Source organism: Plutella xylostella, chromosome 27 (genome assembly GCF_932276165.1).
Source record: "Plutella xylostella chromosome 27, ilPluXylo3.1, whole genome shotgun sequence".
In the NCBI taxonomy this organism is placed as follows: domain Eukaryota; kingdom Metazoa; phylum Arthropoda; class Insecta; order Lepidoptera; family Plutellidae; genus Plutella; species Plutella xylostella.
This window is the reverse complement of record NC_064007.1, coordinates 6,817,232-6,836,400: the sequence shown is the minus strand read 5'-3', so window position 1 is coordinate 6,836,400 and position 19,169 is coordinate 6,817,232. Positions and strand designations below refer to the sequence as shown.

The 19,169-nt window shown below is 35.2% G+C and overlaps 1 protein-coding gene and 1 long non-coding RNA gene across 4 annotated transcripts in view; one reads left to right on the top strand and one right to left on the bottom strand.

The window, feature by feature from the left end:
* The window catches only part of LOC119691823 (trypsin CFT-1-like), a 238,995-nt gene that overhangs the window by 131,803 nt on the left and 88,023 nt on the right, over positions 1-19,169 (bottom strand). The gene's annotated exons all lie outside the window — the stretch shown is intronic.
* LOC119690515 lies at positions 17,341-18,365 on the top strand. The gene is made up of 2 exons (XR_005253604.2): positions 17,341-17,943; positions 18,085-18,365. It is a non-coding gene; the product is annotated as an uncharacterized LOC119690515 (long non-coding RNA).

The window sequence follows — 19,169 nt, the reverse complement described above, 5'->3', positions numbered from 1 at the left end:
TATCTGATTCGGTCATACAAGGGCTAGCCTCAATGACGCTTTCAGCTGCACTGAAAGTCTTTGGGTGGGGTTTCAGCAATAATGAAAACCATCTGTCTCTGGTCCTACATCCCTGAAAGGACCGGCGAGAAAGGGCCTACTTTTCCGGCGGGGAATTTATGTTTTCCCAGGCCGACAATACAATGATTCGCCACGATTCCTCCTCATCAGTTGATACCGAATATGGAAAAGACCCGCTTTAGCGCTTGGATTTGCTACTTTATATTTAAGAAAATCTCGTTTCTGGCACCATGAATGCTTCATGGGCCTGTCCCACTGATCCTGGCTTATTCCGGACAAACAAAATCGCCCTTTCTATGACTTATCTGAAGGTACTATATTGGGGCCTCTTAATCTCCTCCCTGAAAACTGTAAATTTAAAATGCGTGTTCACTATGTGCATGTGTGTTTATTCCTTTGTTTTAAGTATTTAATAAAATGCATAAACATGTGTTTTTAATAAATAAATGGTTGATTATTAGGATAAAATATCATTTAAATTATACATTAAGCTGATGAATTAATTTAATGAACTTTTTAGTTAAGAAACCTTGAGCAAAAGTGATGTGTCACACATTAAAAGAGACCAGAGGATCGGTACTATTACATGAAGTAATCAAATAAATAAATAATAATAAGATTTAATGATGATTCAATTTTTAAACCATTTAAAATTGGTGGTCAGTTACTGGCATTGAGTGTGGTCAGTTACTAGGTTTTAGTGGTCAGTTACTGGGAAAATCACTACTTTTTTTTTGAAAAAATATATAAAAAAATGAGTAGCTCCTACATGTTTGCTATTTACTCAGGAATATAGCGCTGTTATTCTAGTTTTTAAAACAAAAATCGAATTTAATAAGCGATAAGAATTGAGCCCGCTACAGACAAATTACTGGAACAACTCCCTTAAGGTGGTCAGTTACTGGGTGTTTTGCCCTATTTTATTTAGTCCCTTCATTTTTAAAGGGAAAAAATGTAACAGTTTACATTTTTTCCCTTAAAAAATGTATTAGCCATTTTTTATTTCTATAGGTATAAACTTAATCAAAAACTATTTAAAAAGTAGGAGAATCGCTATTTCTTTGTTACCTATAGGGTATAGTCAAGTCAACCCCTAGTAAAAGTGTGAGAATTTTTTCTTCAACATTATAGATGTATTACCTTACCTGCCTTAAGAATGTCAATTTTAACCTTATACGATCCATACATTTTATGCGATCAGGAAGTTCTTATTAAAATTATGGACTACGTATAGGTAGGTATATCATTATGTTTTCAGGGAGCTGCTGTGAGGACACCGTGATTGTGAGGGAGCCCCCCGCGCCCCCCGCGCCCCCCGCCAACAGGATCATCGGGGGACGACCCACCACCATCAAGAAATACCCTTACATGGCGTATTTAAGTTCAGTTTATACGGTATTGCTTCTTTACCAGACCCACCGACATAGTATGCAAGCTTAGTTTGGAGCTGTCGACGACGCGACCAATGAAAAAGTTATTTTTTTATAATACCGACACCAAACAGGGACGTGAGCCAAGACGTTGGTACAGTTCTCCCATATTAATTATGCGAATGCAAATCGTAAGAGCCTTAAACAATGCACTTAGATTTTGCACCTTGTTTGAAAAAATAGGAGTCAATATCATGTACGTACATAATCGAAAACAATTTGGGATGTCGGTGGCTGTCACCAATCAGTCAAAGGTCCTTCAGTTCTCTTGTCAGTCAGTTCTGTGGAATTATATGTATTGAGCTGTTATTACACATCGTTCTTGGTTTTGTTTTCAAATGTGAATTTAATTTCAACTTTAATAAAATTATTGTTGATGACGCCTTATTATGAAACAAATTAAAGAATAAAATATGTGTCACGTTGATAGACTTCACTTTATAAATAAAGCCACACCCAAAAGACCAAGTTTTCAATTGTAATATTAATGTGAAGTGCTGTAAATACTTTTGGAATCCATTTTTCTTCTAAGAATATAAATAAACCTTGTGTTATTCAAAACTTCTTTCATCCATCTCTACATCAGCTTCAGTAAGACACTTGAAAAGTACTGTAACATTTTATAAATGAATTTTAATATTTTGACAATACTTATTATGAATTATTGAATCAAATTTCGTTACTGATATCAGTTGATATATATCAATATCTCTTTTAGCACTAAATATATAATTCTACTAAAATTGCATGAAGAATATGCACTTAACCACTCTAAATACATATATAGTTTTCTAACGCTCGAGAAATACGACCGTTGCCGAATAATGACGAAGATTTCTATGCGCATTATCAATTTTGGGGAACTGTTTATAGTTGTACGGGTAGGGTCAGTGCGTCTCAGTATGTCCGTGAAATACTTCTCTAATTATTTTGTTCTAAAAATTAAAATGATAAAGGTATTCAATATCCATAATCAAGTTATTTGTTAGAAGTTCTGATGTAAGTTATCAGATCATTTCAAAATTATGTGACATTACTTACTTATTTTGATTATCAATATTTAAGTAGAAACATAAGCTTTTAGGGTTTTAAACTTTTACTGTAGAATTGTTTTTAATAAAGCAGTTTTATGTGTTTTCCATTTTTAAAATATTTATTTATATGGCGTTTGACAGCCAACTGACAGCATTTACCATATGTTTCTGTTTTGATGGTAAGGGCCCAAGACTCTAGTTAGTCCTATTTATGAGGTAGGTAAGTTCTAAATATGAAAATTGTGAAGTTAAGTACCTTTCTAAAGGCTCTGTCAAACCGACGCGTTACTAGCGCGCGCCATACGCAACGCAACGCTAGCGCTGGCGCTCTGTTTACCATAGTAGTGCAACACATCTTGGCGTCATAGCGCGGCGTCAAGTTAGCGCTCTGACGCGCGCTAGTAATGCTTTCTGTTTATTTATTTATTTATTTATTTATTTAGGTATACAAAACGGTACATAGTTCATACATTAGTTGTAAATAAAATCATACAATCTGATCTAACTATGTTCCAAAGCATGTACACACAGATGCATTAACAAATTGTGCTTAACGTTAACTTTTAAATATTATATATAGACTTTATAAGTAGTTATGAAAGATTTCTGGTTAAGTCTGCCTTAAATTTGTGAATTCTTGGGTTGAATATGTCTATTTGTGTATTTTTCACCACCAGCTCATTATATGTTCTACACATTCTGACTAAAGGATTATAAAATGAAGTATTATTTATATAAGACCTCAACATAAAAGGAGCATAATTTCTGGTTCTACAAGATATGTTTATATTGAGGAAAGATAGCAGAGAAGGAGAGTCAATATATGCATGAATTATCTTGTAAAGGTAAATTAAATCCTGTTTCACGTGGCCTTATGTTATTTTAAATTTGCGTTTAGTTATATAGCCCTCATTGTATCGTACTTTATCACTGTATTTGCAGATCAGTGATCAGGAGCTGCTGGAGGTTGACTGTGGGGGCGTGATACTCACACAGCACCACGTGCTCACCGCTGGGCACTGCTTAAATCTGTAATAAATTCTTAATTTTTGTATATACTTAGTTACGATTTAGCGGTCAGCTATATTGCCTATATTTCCCTGTCATTAATTTACATGCTGCCTCCAAAAGCTTCGCTATTATACGCAGAACTAGCACCGCCAGTGGATAAAAAATAGTAACTTCCGTTTGAAAGCGTTTATTCCAAAAACTGCCAAGGCCATCCCCTCGTCATGCTAATTCCAATTTTTAGAACGGCCAACGAATTAGGATAATATAAAATATCAAATTAGTCAATCCAAAAGAGAAGCAATGTGAATTGTGTTACAGGCGTGAACCCTTTTATCAAGTCATACAGTGAATGATCTAGGTACACCATACCTATAAAATCTTTCCAGAAAAATCAATGACACTACAGCTGCTACTGGAACTACCATCTTGAGGGCATCTAAAGTTGTCATTCGCGTCGGATCCACCTACAATGACCGCGGAGGCTCAGAGCATGTGACGTCCAAGTTCGTGGTTCACGAGAGCTATACCTTACCTTTTAACGACGTGGCAGTGTTGGTGCTGTCGGACAGTATGAGAAACTACCGGAGCAGCTCGGTGCAGCCAGCCGTCATCCCCCCGGGGGGGTATGTGGTCCCGGACAACGCGTCTGTGGTAGCTGTCGGGTGGGGACATACTGATGTGAGTGATCAAACACTTCACCTTATGGATTTTATCGGCATTTATATGTAGGTAAGTAATGACGACCGAATGGCGTAGTGGTTAGTGACCTGACTACTGAGCCGATGGTCCCGGGTTCGATTCCCGGCCGGGGCAGATATTTGTTTAAACATATATATTTGTTCTCGGGTCTTGGATGTGCCCGTAAAATGTTAATAGGCCCGCCCCCTATTACATTGGGACTAACATAACACTCTGGCGAAAAGTGGGTGCTACAATGCACCTCTGCCTACCCCGCAAGGGAGTACATTAGTACAAGGCGTGAGTGCGTGTTTTTTTTTTTGTGTAAGTAATGACCTAATTTCTTATCCTAACTAATCCTAATCCTAATCCTAACTAATATTATAAATGCGAAAGTAACTGTGTCTGTCTGTCTGTCTGTCTGTCTGTCTGTCTGTTACTCTTTCACGCCAAAACTATTGAACGGATTTGAATGAAATTTGGTATACATACGGTCTAGACCCTGGGAAAGAACATAGGCTACTTTTTATCCCGGAATTCCCACGGGAAAACTTTTTAAGGCGAAGCGAAGCTCGCGGGAATAGCTATTTGATAATAAACGGATATATACTTACTCCATGTTTGGCATGCTGCCGCAATGAGCCCCTGAATCATTTCTGTCGGCTTCCTATACCACTACTGTAATACTCCGTAGACGAACTGCAGCTACTCAAGCCCCCTCGGCCTGCGGCACGTGGGGCTGCGCACGGTGGACCGAGACACCTGCGCCGCGCGGTGGAGGCAGGAGGTCCCAGAACTCCCCGACTCCATGCTCTGCGCGGGGCTGCTTGGTGTTGGAGGTAAGCTCGTATATCCGACTCCTCGACAGGCTGAACCGACTTATGCAGATGATTGACGAGTATTATCGAGTGCGTTTGATGAAAAACGGACCCGCTTCGAAGTTATAGGATTCATGAGTGTTTGTGAGAAAGTATGACTGTATATATATATATATCATACCTAGCTCGGCTAACAATTAGAGTTTTTCCCCAGGAGCCGGTGCTTGCAGGGGTGATTCCGGTGGTCCCCTGGTGTACAACGGGGTGGTGGTTGGGGTGACCGCGTTTGTTATGACATGCGACGATTCCTTCTACCCTCATGTGTTCATGCGCGTCTCCAGCTACACCGACTGGATCAACAACACTGTAAGTAGTATAATGAAATATAGAAATAGAATAGAAACTTGGGCCGGTGCCTCGCTGTACTGCTCCCTTGCACCCCACGGCTGAGAATGCCCCCCGTTAAATAGTTTCTTCTCTTAACATTTCTTTATGACGAATAAAACCTCAGTATGGTGAGCAAATTTGATGAAATTAGGTAGGTACTTAAGTAGGTACAGTAGGAAGATGATACCCTCGATTTACATTATAATTTTAAACTTTCCAGGTAAGTCAAAACCAGGTGGTGGCTGTGCACAAGAACAGTCACAACACCGCCGTGGCAGCTGACGTCACCAGTCTGATGCTAATCGCCTTCACAACGTCAATTTGGATATTGTTTTCCGAAATCTGATTATTTTTTTAAGTAAGATGATAGTTTTAGTGTTAAAAAGAGGATGGGCGTTTTGGGACCTACGTCTAATAAAGATGAGTCACACATCGTTGGATAGCTCTTTACAAGTTAGCAAAAAAATATTATGACGTCAAATCCGTATTTATAAGTTGTCCATTTTGAAATAAATTCGTCGGAAGCAAGTATTTTTCATAGACATTGCACTCTCTCTCCTGATGACAGTTAGGGCAAATATAATAATATTATAATGAATGATGATCATTTGTTATAAAAATTAAAAATGAATGTCAAAAAATAACAAAAACTTGAAAATTACAGAAATAAAATATAAACACTTTCAAGGTATGATTATTCTAATTGGACAGTAAATCAGGAGTCGCTTCTCTTATTCATATTCTGCAAAAAAAAAAAACTTTTTCAACGACGTATCACTCATTTCTATTGGTGCTGGTCCCAGCTTCCATAGATTTGTGTCCATCCTCTCGAAAACAGTTTAATTAAATAATTTAAAGTTTTGTAATTTAACATATTTTTTATAAATTTATATTTAAAAAAGTGGCATTATAGGTACTAACGAAAGTTTTTCATTTCCGTTTATATGGTTTTTTTCCTATTATACATATCGCACATGACAATCCGAACCGTCATATCTTGAAAAACGTAGTTTTGAGATATCGCGTTTTGAAAGTTTGGTGTCTCATAATGTAAAGAATAATAAATAAAATAAATATATTTATTTTGTGATTGGTAGATTAACTCTTTGCCAATAAAACATATAGTTCAATTGAGCCTAAGTCATTTCATTTTATATCTACAAGTGTTTTTCTGAGGCGGTCCGAAGATAATTACGGTCTTGCCTGTCAAAATTTTCGATTTTCATATTTATGACTATATAGCCCGTTTTTTTGCTTACATGCTTGCTTGTAATTTGTCATATGTCGAGATAATACATACGGTTTATCTTCTTTTAGGGAAAATTAAATAATACAAAGCGTTTGATATATTTTTTTCTATGGAAAATCGGTCCTTTTATTGATTAAACACGAATTTAAAAACAAGAAATCTCACTTTTAGAACAATATTTGATATTTTTAGGCTTAATTACAAAAAAAAACAGAATTTAAACCTTTGATTATCTAAATACTATGTACTCTTTCAATGAAATTATTAGGAACTTAGTAGAGTGCATAGTTTCTTAAGCCGTAGCGAAGAATGATACAAAAACAATTTTATTATTGATTGCTTTCCATAATAGATAATTACAAACTATGAGAGCAAATTGTGAGTAACATTTCGTCAGAATAACAGGCCCTCACCAAGCATATAAAGAAGCTGATACGAAAAGACCTTTGTTGCTACAATACACTAGTCATAGAAGCAGCTATAGAGCTAAATCGCGGGTGAAAGTTTTCGTTCAGCAGCATGGGAGATCGTCAACAACTATATACGAATCAAATCAAATCAAACTCTTTATTCGTGTACACAGGTAAATGGAGATCTTATACAATTGGTAGTAGGTACATTCCATGTACTGCTTATTAAGCATACGAACATTTAGTGATATAGCACACTAGTTAATACATGCAAACTAATAGTAACAGGCAAATGTACAAAAGAAGGTATCCAATTAACAATATTATCAATCAATAATTAAATTTAAATTAAATAGGTATTAAATAATAGCTAAGGTGAGTAAATAAATAGATTGTAAGTAATTAGAAAAAGTCAATGTCATAAAGTAAATAATTTGTAACCGAGTAGTCCATTGTCAATCTCATTCGTTACCTATATTGTAGTATCTCCAATAAATTCTGCTATCGTATAATAGCATTTATCAGTCAATAATTTAAATAATTTTCTTTTAAATAATTTTAGGTCTAAATCTCTAATACTGTTCGGTATTTTGTTATAGATAAGTGGTGACATACAGAAAACACTTTTATTCATTAAAGCAGTCTTTGAGCTTTGGATACATATCCTATTCCTATGGATCGAACGGATTCTACTGGAGTGATGTACATCTGCTGCTTTGATGAAGAGATTAGGATTTGTTTTTACAAATAACGCGACTTCGTAGATATAAAGACTTGTAAGAGTTAATATTTCATTTTTTTAAAAGTACGGCTTACAGCTGTCTGTCGTTTTAAGACCACACATTGATCTGATAATTCTTTTTTGCGCTTTAAATATTGTATCTTTTTTAGTGCAGTTGCCCCAAAAAATTATCCCATAACGAAGTGTGGATGCCACATATGCATGATAGGCTATTATAAGTGTATCCATATTAACAATACCTCTCAGTCTGAAAAGCATATATGAGTGTTTACTGAGCTTTGAACAAAGATCATTCGCATGATCGTTCCACGTTAGTTGGTTGTCTATATTAAGACCTAGAAATTTAGTTACTCGTGTTTCATTTACGGGCTGGTTGTTGTAAGTTATTGTAACATCAGGAATGGTTTTTCTCTGATGAAACATCATCAATTTAGTCTTACCGAGATTAGCTACCAAGCTATTGTCATCTAACCAGTTTATAATTTCTGACAGGTTCTTATTTATTGTCTCCTCATAGCTGAGTTTATCTGTGCATTTTATTATGACAGTGCTATCATCTGCGAAAAGGATCATGGGATTGGAAACATGTTTAGGAAGGTCATTAATATAAGTCAGGAATAACAGTGGGCCCAGTACACTGCCCTGAGGAACTCCATGTAGTATTTCTCTATTATCCGAAAGGTATTTTATTTCCATTTTAGTTTTAGGACACATTTTGGTTATTTGTGTACATTGTTTCCTATTGCTTAAGTATGACTTTATGAGTTCAATAACGTTGCCCCTGATACCGTATGATTTCAGTTTACTAATTAATATATTATGATTTACGTAGTCAAAGGCTTTAGTCAAGTCCATGTATATGGCACATACGGGAGTTTTTTCATCTATACATGTCATTACTTTACTTAAGAATTCAAAAATTGCTAAACTTATAGTCATATTTTTTCGAAACCCCTTTTGCTCGTCTATAATAATATTGTGCTTGTCAAAAAATGATGTCAAAGAATTATAAATATATTTTTCAAATACCTTGGAAATTACTGATATTAGTGCTATAGGTCTATAAAACTGCATTTCTTCTCTGTTGTCTTTTTTAAATATAGGAAGTACAGTCACTGGTTTAAGTTTATCCGGATATATTCCGTAACTAACGCATACGTTAATTACGTATGCTAAGTGGGGAGCTACTGTTTCTGCTACGTATTTAAGTACATTAGTAGAGATCTCATCATAGCCAACGCTATTCGTGTTTTTTAAATCTTTGATAATCTTTATTATAGCATCAGAGCTTACTGGGTTCATAAATATAGATTGGGTAATGAATGCCTTTTGTATATTAGGTGTTGCTGGTTTTGTTTGAGAGCATTTAACTTGGTCAATAAAATAATTATTAAAAGCATTGGCTATATCCTTTGGGTCAGTAAGTAAATTGTGATCTAATTTTATCTGTTTTATTTCCTCTTTGGGAAAGTTTGAAGTACTATTTATGACTTTCCATGTTGCTTTTGACTTGTTTTGTGCAATTTGGATGTAGTGATTATTTTGGGCTTTTTGTTTGAGCTTAATAACCCTTCTATATCTTTGTGAATAAGATTTTAATTTTATTTTATTACTTTCAGTTGGTTGTGTTCTGTAGTTCCAAAGAAGTTCTCTTTGTCGCCTGCTACATTTGCGTATGCCCTTTGAAATCCATCTCTGCTTCTTTTTTGTATATATTTTGATGATTTTAAATGGGAAGCAAAGATTAAAAATCAACAAAAATGTCTCTAAGAATGAACTGTATACTGCCTCTGGTTCATTTAGAGAATACATCTCTGAAAATGTCATTTTTTTTATGTGTTTGTTAAAGAGTTTAAGATTTTCGTCACTGAAATCCCTTTTTCTGACGAACCAGTATTTCATTTTCGTATATTTTTTAACAGGAATAGATAGCAGTTGTGCTGTGTGGTCCGATAACCCATAGTCTAGTACTTGGGCTTTACAGCCCCTACGAATGTTATGTGCATAGTTATCGATACACGTTCCGCTTGATAGCCGGGTAGGTTCGTTGATCTCTAGTTTTAGATCATACTCCAAGAGGGTATTTTGAAAAAGTCTAGACTCATTATTATTTTGCAATCTATCAATATTAAAATCTCCACAAAAGATGATTTTTTTATTTGATTTCTTACATAACTTATTCAATACACAGTCTAATTTTTCATAAAATATCCCTAAATATTTCTTTTTTTCTTTCGATTTAGGTATTCTATAGGCACATATAATTATTATACTATGTTCTACGAGCTCTATTGCGCAAAGCTCTATAACACCTGAAACAGATAATTTTGCTACGTCTTTAATTTCTTTATATTGGTGATAGTTTTTAACGAAAATGCAGGTGCCTCCTCTTCTTTCATCGCTACGTGAGAAGTTCGCTGCAAGTTGGAAATTTGGAATATTTATCATCTTTTCTTGGCCTAATTGCACAAAAGATTCAGTAGCACATATAACGTCTACATCAATTCCTGCAGTGTTAAGATTTTCAAGATGAACAATTAATAGATCGGACTTATTTATAAGTCCAGCTATATTTTGATGAAATATAGATATGCTATCATGTACAAAAGAATAAGATTTATTTGAATTATTGACGAAAAAAGTCGGGGTCATTTATGTGGTCTGTTGTAGAATTGTCAAAATTATTATTTATGTTCATAATGTCATTTAATGCGTATTTAATGTCATCAAATACTACGTTTATGCCTACGTCATTTACATGTCCTTGTTGTAAAAACATATTGTAGTTATATTTTATATTTTTATTAGTGTCCATCAAAAAAACATGCTTATGTGTGGATACATCTAAGTACAGTAGATTATTGAAGGTCTCTACTCTCCAATTGTACATAGTTTTATACCCATTATATTTATATGTCGGGAGGCATATTAGGATATTAGTGTTCTCAATTTGCTTTGTAGCATTTCTTATTAAGAGGACTAGTTCAAAATAATCGTTTGTTTTTTTAAAATCCTCTTCTCCAATCATTACTACGCAAAAATCATTTCTAGTCAGGTGTTTAGTGTTTTCCGCGATATCTTTAAGTTCCCTGATTCCTGCATTAGTATTCAGGTTGTGGCAAATCTTGAACGTCGGTCCTAATTTTTCTTCACTTATTTCCAATATATGATTGGTCTTATTGGCTGATTTAATCAAAACATTCTGTTTATTTTTCGATTGATACTTCTGCTGTCGGGTTGAGGGTTTTGAGCCTTTAGGTATTTGTGATGGTAAGCTTTGTTCCGGTTCTTGTGACTTTGTTTGTGTCTGCGCATCAAGTTTTGAGGTTAGTGTTTCCTTATTTTGATTGGGTGAGTTTTTTTTTTTTTTTTTAATCTTATTTATTTATAGAGGACATTGTACATAAAATGACGATGTAGCCCTCGTAGGAGCAAAATAAAGTTATGTTACAACAGTTTGTTAACTAAAACTAGGCATATATAACTAATGGTATTATACTATTTGTGTATTTATATAATCAAAAATCACTTATCTTCTAGATTTCATACCAAAGCGAGCTAGTCTGTACAGTAGCCTGGCCCCGTCAGAAAGAGGATAGGCCAGGACACTGTTACAGCCGCCTACGCCATAGAACATTGCATTATTATAGATTTCTTGTCTCTGGGACTCCGTGCGGACACATTCATATAATAAATGGTACACATCTTCAACTCTGCCACATTCCTCGCAATTAGGAGATTCCGATTTACGCATAAGGTACGCAAATTTATTCAAAGGAAGATGTCCAGCTCGGAGTCTCAGAGATGTCACAATGTCGGTTCTAGAAAGTATGCTTCTCTCGAACCAGGGACTGCCAAGGAGACTGCACTGAATGGTTTTATACCAAACGCCTTTCTCTAACGAACGCCTATCGAAGTATTCTTTCCATTGAGAGTAACCTGCTGTTCTAATTATTGGAAACATATCGGTAAAGAAAGGAAGGCAATCGAGAACTTCACCATCCATTGAGGCCTCTCCAGCTAATTTATCCACTATTTCATTACCTTCAACACCAACGTGGAATGGAACCCATTGAAATTTAATTTGTTTGCCAGTACTTTCTAACTCCAAAATAGCCGCCAAAATACTATAAGCTATCGGTGTTCCTCGACAATTCGAGGTACAGCGAGCCAAGTGTTGTAAAGCACTTTTGGAGTCAGAGACCACAACAATTTTAGTCTCTACAGTGTTCTTAATGTGTGAAACAGCTTGTTCTATCGCTAAAAGTTCCAGGTACATAATAGAGCAACGCGCCTCCACCCTAAATTTAGAGCTTATGTATACTTGTGGATCATAAAACGCAATTCCTTTGCTGTCCCCAGTACGAGAAGCATCTGTATACATTTTATAGTGGTAACCATACTTAGACATTAACATCTCGTTGCACTTATCTTTTAGGATACATTTATTAATGTTTCGTTTTGCTCCGTCAATCCCCTCAACTTCAACACATATTTTTTCTGATAGATTTATACTACTGACCCATGTATTTAACGAGAACATTTCAACTATAGGGCTTGACTGGATGACTACATCTTTGTACTTATTATGAACAGAGACTAGAAGAGGTTTCTTTTTTCTTGCCCAATATGAATTTTCACACAGTTCAGATAATTCGTCCAAGATGTCTATTGTAGGATTGTTTTCTAACGATTTAGAACGAAACCAAAATTTACCAGCTAAATAAAAGCGTCGAACATTTAAAGGAGGCAAACTTAGTTCGCTTTCCATCACATGGACAGGTGTAGATTTTACGAAACCTCCAACTATTCTCATGGATTGATTTTGAATAACATCTAATTTTTGTAAATGATTTTTGCAGCTACTATCATAAATAAAACTACCGTAATCTAATCGACTTCGTATTAATGCTATATACAATCTTCTCATGTGCGTGGGGTGAATACCCCATCCAGGGCCCGATAAACACTTCAAAATATTTAAAAATTTCTGTGTTTTTTGTTGTGTCTCTTTGATATGTCTATTCCATTTTAAGGATCGATCGAGCCACATACCTAAATATTTAACTGAGTCAACTAATTGAAGTGATTTATCTTCAACTATAATATCTACGGGTGTTCTTCTGAAACCTCGGCTAAATAAACAGATTTTTGATTTCTTGTTTGAAATTGACAGGCCCAATTCAGATATTAGTCCACAAAACGTATCAACGGCTCGTTGAATATCATTATTAACACTATTGACGAATTTTGCCTGAGAGTATATAACAATATCATCTGCGTATTGTGCTACATGTACATTTAAATGATCTATAAGGCCAATAGTTAGTACATTGAACAGTAACGGTGATAACGGGTCACCTTGAGGAATACCCTGACCGGTGAGTCTGTTTAAAATACTTTTTGAGTTTATATATATTTTAAGATTTCTTTCCTTCAGAAACTCCCACAAATAATCGCATATTAAAAAACCCACACCGACACTGTCCAATGTATATAATACTTTTAGAATATTAACATTATTATAGGCACTATCTACATCAAAAAAACACCCTAATGTTATCAAATTTTTACTGAAACCAATTTGTATTCTAGAGGTAATACGGGCCAAACTATCCAAACAAGACTTAGATTTTCTAAATCCTACCGTGTATTGAGATAATAACTGGTTTTTCTCTATGTACCACTCCAATCTTTTATTTATAATAGAATGTAGAATTTTACAAAGACACGACATTAATGCAATAGGTCTAATTGCTGAAATACCCTGACCTTCTCTACCAGGCTTAGGGATTGGAGCTAACAAAATGTTACGCCACTGAAAGGGGATAATACTTTTCTCAAATATCAAGTTATACAAGTCTACTAGTATCTTTTTACCGTTGGATGGAAGGTGTTTAACCATAGAAAATGATATGTGGTCATCCCCCGGACATGTATCAGTAGATTTGATTGAATTTACCAGTTCCTGCAAGGTGATTTTTGATGTTAATTGGTTATTTTGAGATTGGAAGGAGGGTTTATTAGGGCATACATAGTCTGGAGCCAACATATCTAAGAGGGATTCAGCTTTAAAGTATCTATTGAGGCTCTTTTACTCTTAAAACCTTTAATCCATTTCATTCTCCTCCACATCTCGCTAGATGATATGGAGCTGTCGATAGAGTCACAAAACTGTTTCCAAGAGTTACTTTTAGCATTTCTTATTAAACGTTGAGCCTCTGATATTTTTAATTGTAATATGGATAAGTTATTTGGTGTTGGGTTTTTCCTAAATTTTGACAAAGCCAGCCTTCTTTGGGCAACAATTTTAGATAGATCAGCTGACCAATAGGGTTTAGGTTTGAATTTTTCTTGCCTAATAGGATTGTCACAATATTTTATAATTGGAATATATTTATCGGCTGCTTTGTTTAAAATTTCAACAAATCTATTGTAAGAATTTTGGGGATCAGCACATAGCGAGAAAGAAAGAAATTCAGATTGTAAGAACGAGGAGTAGTTGGGCCAATCAGCTTTTCTAAAGTTTCTTTTCTGTATGAAATCTCCTGACCTTTCGTATTCGATACTGATTTTGATCATAAGATGGTCGCTTCCAAGATTTTCGCTATAAACCTTCCAATTAAACTTTAAAGCAATATCTTTTGTAACCATTGAGATATCTGGTGAGGTTTTTTGTAAGCGACCATTTACAAGTTTTATTCGAGTGTGGGATCCATCATTAAGGGTTACAAAATCGTTTTCAATTAATGTATTAAATATTTGGAGCCCTCTACTGTCACTTTTGGTAGACCAGTTTCTATGATGCCCATTGAAATCACCAGCTATTAAAGATTTATTTTTAAACATCGAAAATAATGAGTCCCAATCTCTATCATCAGTCCTGACGGTGGATGGGCAATAAACAGAAACTACATATTGAATAGATAGGCAATTGTGAATCTTAATACATACAGTTTGAATTCCTGGGTTAGTGTTGTGTTGTTGAAAACGTTCGGCCTTCACTGAGAAGTGAGTCAAGATCGCAACTCCGCCAAAACCATCGTCTCGATCCTGGCGAAACACTTCATAATTACTCATATTCAGAGAGCTTTCACAGTCTAACCACGTCTCAGATATAACAGCTATATGTATTTTTTCCTGATTTAACATTTGTTCTAGTTCTATGAGTTTTGGCCGAATACTCTGTGCGTTCCACTGCAGTACATTTATAGAGGAAATGTTTTTATTTTTATTGGCCATTATGATCAAGGAATGACTTGAATATTGGCCACTCTGCTAGCATTTTAACCGCCAAAGAAATTATCCAATCCCACGTAAGTTTAAAACTGTTTTTAATCTTCTCTCCAATACTCAATCTTGATTCGAATATTACTTCTCTCAGTTTACGTAGTAGCTCTTGTATTTTTGATTTATTTATTGTATTTTCTTCTATATTTTCCTTCGTTACTTCGTCCCCAGATACGATCGATGACTCTTCTTCACTATGTTCAACACCTTTACGCTCTTTATTATTAGTAGTTTTCTTTGGATAGTGGGATTTTTTATTGGGCTTGCGGTTGATATTCTGCCCCTGGGGTTCCGTTTGGTGAATAATGGCTGTTGTTTCACTATTTTTGCGTAAGTAGGACTTCTGTTGGGTTGCGTATCCGGCATAGGAGCGTAAACGTTAGGTTTATGGACGTGCTCATTTACTGTATGAACGGGCGGGGATGGGGGAACATATAAAGTAAGGGCCTTTCGGTAAGTACAGTTGAATTCTGACATAATTTCTCTTATTCTTTTCTCCTTTAAAAACATCGGGCATATTTTCGCTAATGCTAAGTGCTTCCCGGAACAGTTGGAGCATTTATAGGTTGTTGTTTCACAATTGGGGTGGTTTTGACTACATTTAGGGCAGATAATTCTATTAGATGGGCACAGTCGTTGATTATGTCCGAACTTCCAACAACGTGAGCATTGGGTGACTGGAAAGATATATGGCTCAACGACCGCTCTTATATCGTGTGTAAGTACATGTGTAGGTAATGAAGGCCCCTTGAAGCATATTCGGACTAACTCACATAGTTCCCAATTCCCGTCATCAAAATTGCGGCGTTTTAACCTTTTAATATTTATTATTTCCTTTTCAGAGCTCAAACTTTTTAATATTTCTTCGTCTGTTAGTTCTAATTCGATATCTCTAATAACTCCATAAGATACCCCAACCTCAAACGTTTTTTGGTACCTATAACCTTTTTCTTCCCAGTAAGAGGATTTTATCATCTTGTCTGCGTTTTCTTCGGAATTAAATTGAATGTAAACTTTATAGGCATTCAGAAATTTAATCCTTATAATCCCTGAGATATTAAGGCTTTTTAAAGTTTTAGCTAACCCGATTTGTTTAGGTAATTTTTCTTTCCCAGTAATGCAAACCTCTATTCTCTCTTCTGGAATTCTAATACTGTTCTCAATACCAGTACTGCGCAAAAACTTCTTACCGCCTCTGGCCACAGAAATCCATTGCTCTTCATTGTCCTCGTCTCTGCTTCGTTTCCCGCTCCGACCCGCCCGCAATACCTCTTCGTTCTCCAACAATGTGTTTTGGGTGTTATTCTCCGTTTGAATCTCCATATCACTCAATAAAGATGATAATTAAATCCTCATTCTCACAGTTCCCGTCACTAATTTGTGATTCGCCGTCACTCATTGTAACTGTAGGTATAAACTCGACTCATAGCACAAATTGTAGTAAACAAGAGCAAGTGCGCGACGCCACGCGAAACCGGTTTCCGATATCGAAACAGCGACACGTCCTGCGACAGCGAGTGCACGGCCGCGTATCGATTGGGTGAGTTGTGATTTACCGCTGGTGACGGTGACTGACTATTGTCACTACATTTTTTTTCCTGCAAAAAAGGAATTTGACTTGTTCAGTGAGCCATCTGAGATGTTATTTGCCTTATTGCCTTTTCTTTTCTTCGGGGTTGTGATATCATTTTTAAGACTGTTAGTCACCTTTTTCATAATTTCATTATCTTTTTTTTTAATTTTTCTATATTATTTTTTAGGTCTGTGTTTTCTAAATTTAATGAGCTTATTTCCTCGTGTGCAGTTCTCAGCTCTATAGTAAGTGTCTCGATTTGGTCCTTCAGAGTTTTAATTTTATCATCTTCATCATCAGATATTAATGGCATGCTGTTCGTAGTGCCATTAAGCGATAATTTCGAATCGTCAGCGTTTTCAACAGTGTCATCGCTTACGCGTAGAGTGATGGTGTCCAAAAAATTCATTTTGTGGCTTGATATAGCACTCTAAGGCGATAAAAAATATAAAAAATAAAGTGTATCCAGTGGGGCTCGAACCTGCGGACCTTCGATTACTAGGCAGCAGATAGACGATTACGCCAATTATGATGTTAGAATCTTAGTCGAAAAAAAGGAATAGTATCTCTCTTGGTTTGAGAATTGTAAAATAAGACGTTCGTGGACTTTGGACTTGTTTACTTCGTTTTGCACTGTTTATTTTTTTTCACTATAAATCGTCACCAAGGACTTTGTATTATAACAGGACTGAGTACTGCCAAAATTTTAATTACTAAAACACGTCGTAAGCTGTTGTAATAAGATTCAATTTGGCAATCAACGTTTCAAGAGCCAAAACGAGCCGAGCGAGATAGCTAGATTAGAGGCCGTTTGTCCCTTACTAACGCTTGCCATCCCAAAAAAAACGTGATAGTTGGTAGAAAATATTTGATTTGATTTGAATTGAAAATGTTAGATTTTTATGTCAAACAATGATTTAATTATCATACGAACTCTAAGCATAACTTATAATTAAATAATAACTTTAAACTTACTAATAAGATTAAAGTTATTATATAATAAGATATTATTTTGTATCGTACCTCATAATAATTATGTTAAACCTGTCATTATTTCAAACACTTGGTAGTATTCTTTTTATTACCTTATGCCAACCCTTTCATCTGTCATGGCGGTTTGTTTTGAATTTATTTGTTGTTGTCTTGTCATACCTAGTTATTTTTGCAAATTAGTAAGTTTCATTGAAGAAATTGAGAAAAAGTGCTGTGTACAAGTTTGTAAAAGTGAATCGTGTGGTGGTTGCGGCATATTATTTCACAGGTAAGCCGAGAAAGGTAATATTAGATTTATAACAAATAGGGTAACCATGCGATATGACATTACCTATTACCTAGCTTCCACTGTCTGCCCGCCTGTCTTTCAATGTGCCATGACTAATTATATATTTTATTTCTTTGTCAGATTTCCCAAGAATGAAGATAAGAAAAAAATATGGCTATCCATCCAGATGTTGTTCCGGTGTCACAATAGATCATCATCATCCAGTTCAATGTAATGAAGAACCACACATGAGTTCCAGTTGTGAAGGCATTAGCTAATTCATATTTAAATTTTAACATACTTATTCCATAATGGAAAATCTAATTCCTTAAAGGATTTAGGCAGTAAGATTGGCCTCCGGCAGAATTGTATAAAACAATATTGTTTAGCCATGTTTAGTAATAATAAAAATAAATTCGATATATAGGTACAGTGTTTTTTATTTGAATTTGTCAGAATCTACTATATCCCATTCCACGGGGAAAGACATTTGATAAGTCAAAGTCAATATATAAATACAAACAAAAACTAGCCTTATTCGAATGTAATAAGGGTTCTGTCAGATGTCTTTCCCCGTGAAATGGGATATAAACTATCGCCGTCCTTGATAATCACAAAATAATTTCATTTGTCATAGACAGCATCCCGAAGATATACATATATCTCCGATATATGCAACTCCGAAGAGTGACTAAGATTTTGTCGACCTACGGTAGCGATTGTTTAGTAGAATTATCCATAAATTGTTTACCTAAAAAACAAAAATATTTTTTTTTGGGTCCCAATTTCTGATCACTGTAATAATTATATTATTACAACAAGTCCCCAAAGTCCCACGAAACACAACTTTCGTGGTCACCTTATTAGAAAGGGACAAACGGCCTCTTTACTACCTCTCCTGCTCGGCTAGTTTTTGGGTTCCGAGTACTCAGTCCTGTTATATATACAAAGTCCTTGATCGTCACAATTAACCAATTTAGCACTTCATGATCACTTATTTTACAAGTTTATAGTTACGTTTCACTCGGTTTCCTACAGGTAGCACTGTAGTTGACGTATACTTTTAATGTTTTGTATCTTGTATTACACAGCTTTAAGATTCAGTTTACACTAAAATATTTTCGTTATTTATGATTATTCTTGAAGCAAATCACTTATTTTATATAGTCACTTAGTTTATGTTACGATTTCACCACTGTTTATATTTTTTTAATCAATAACGAAGT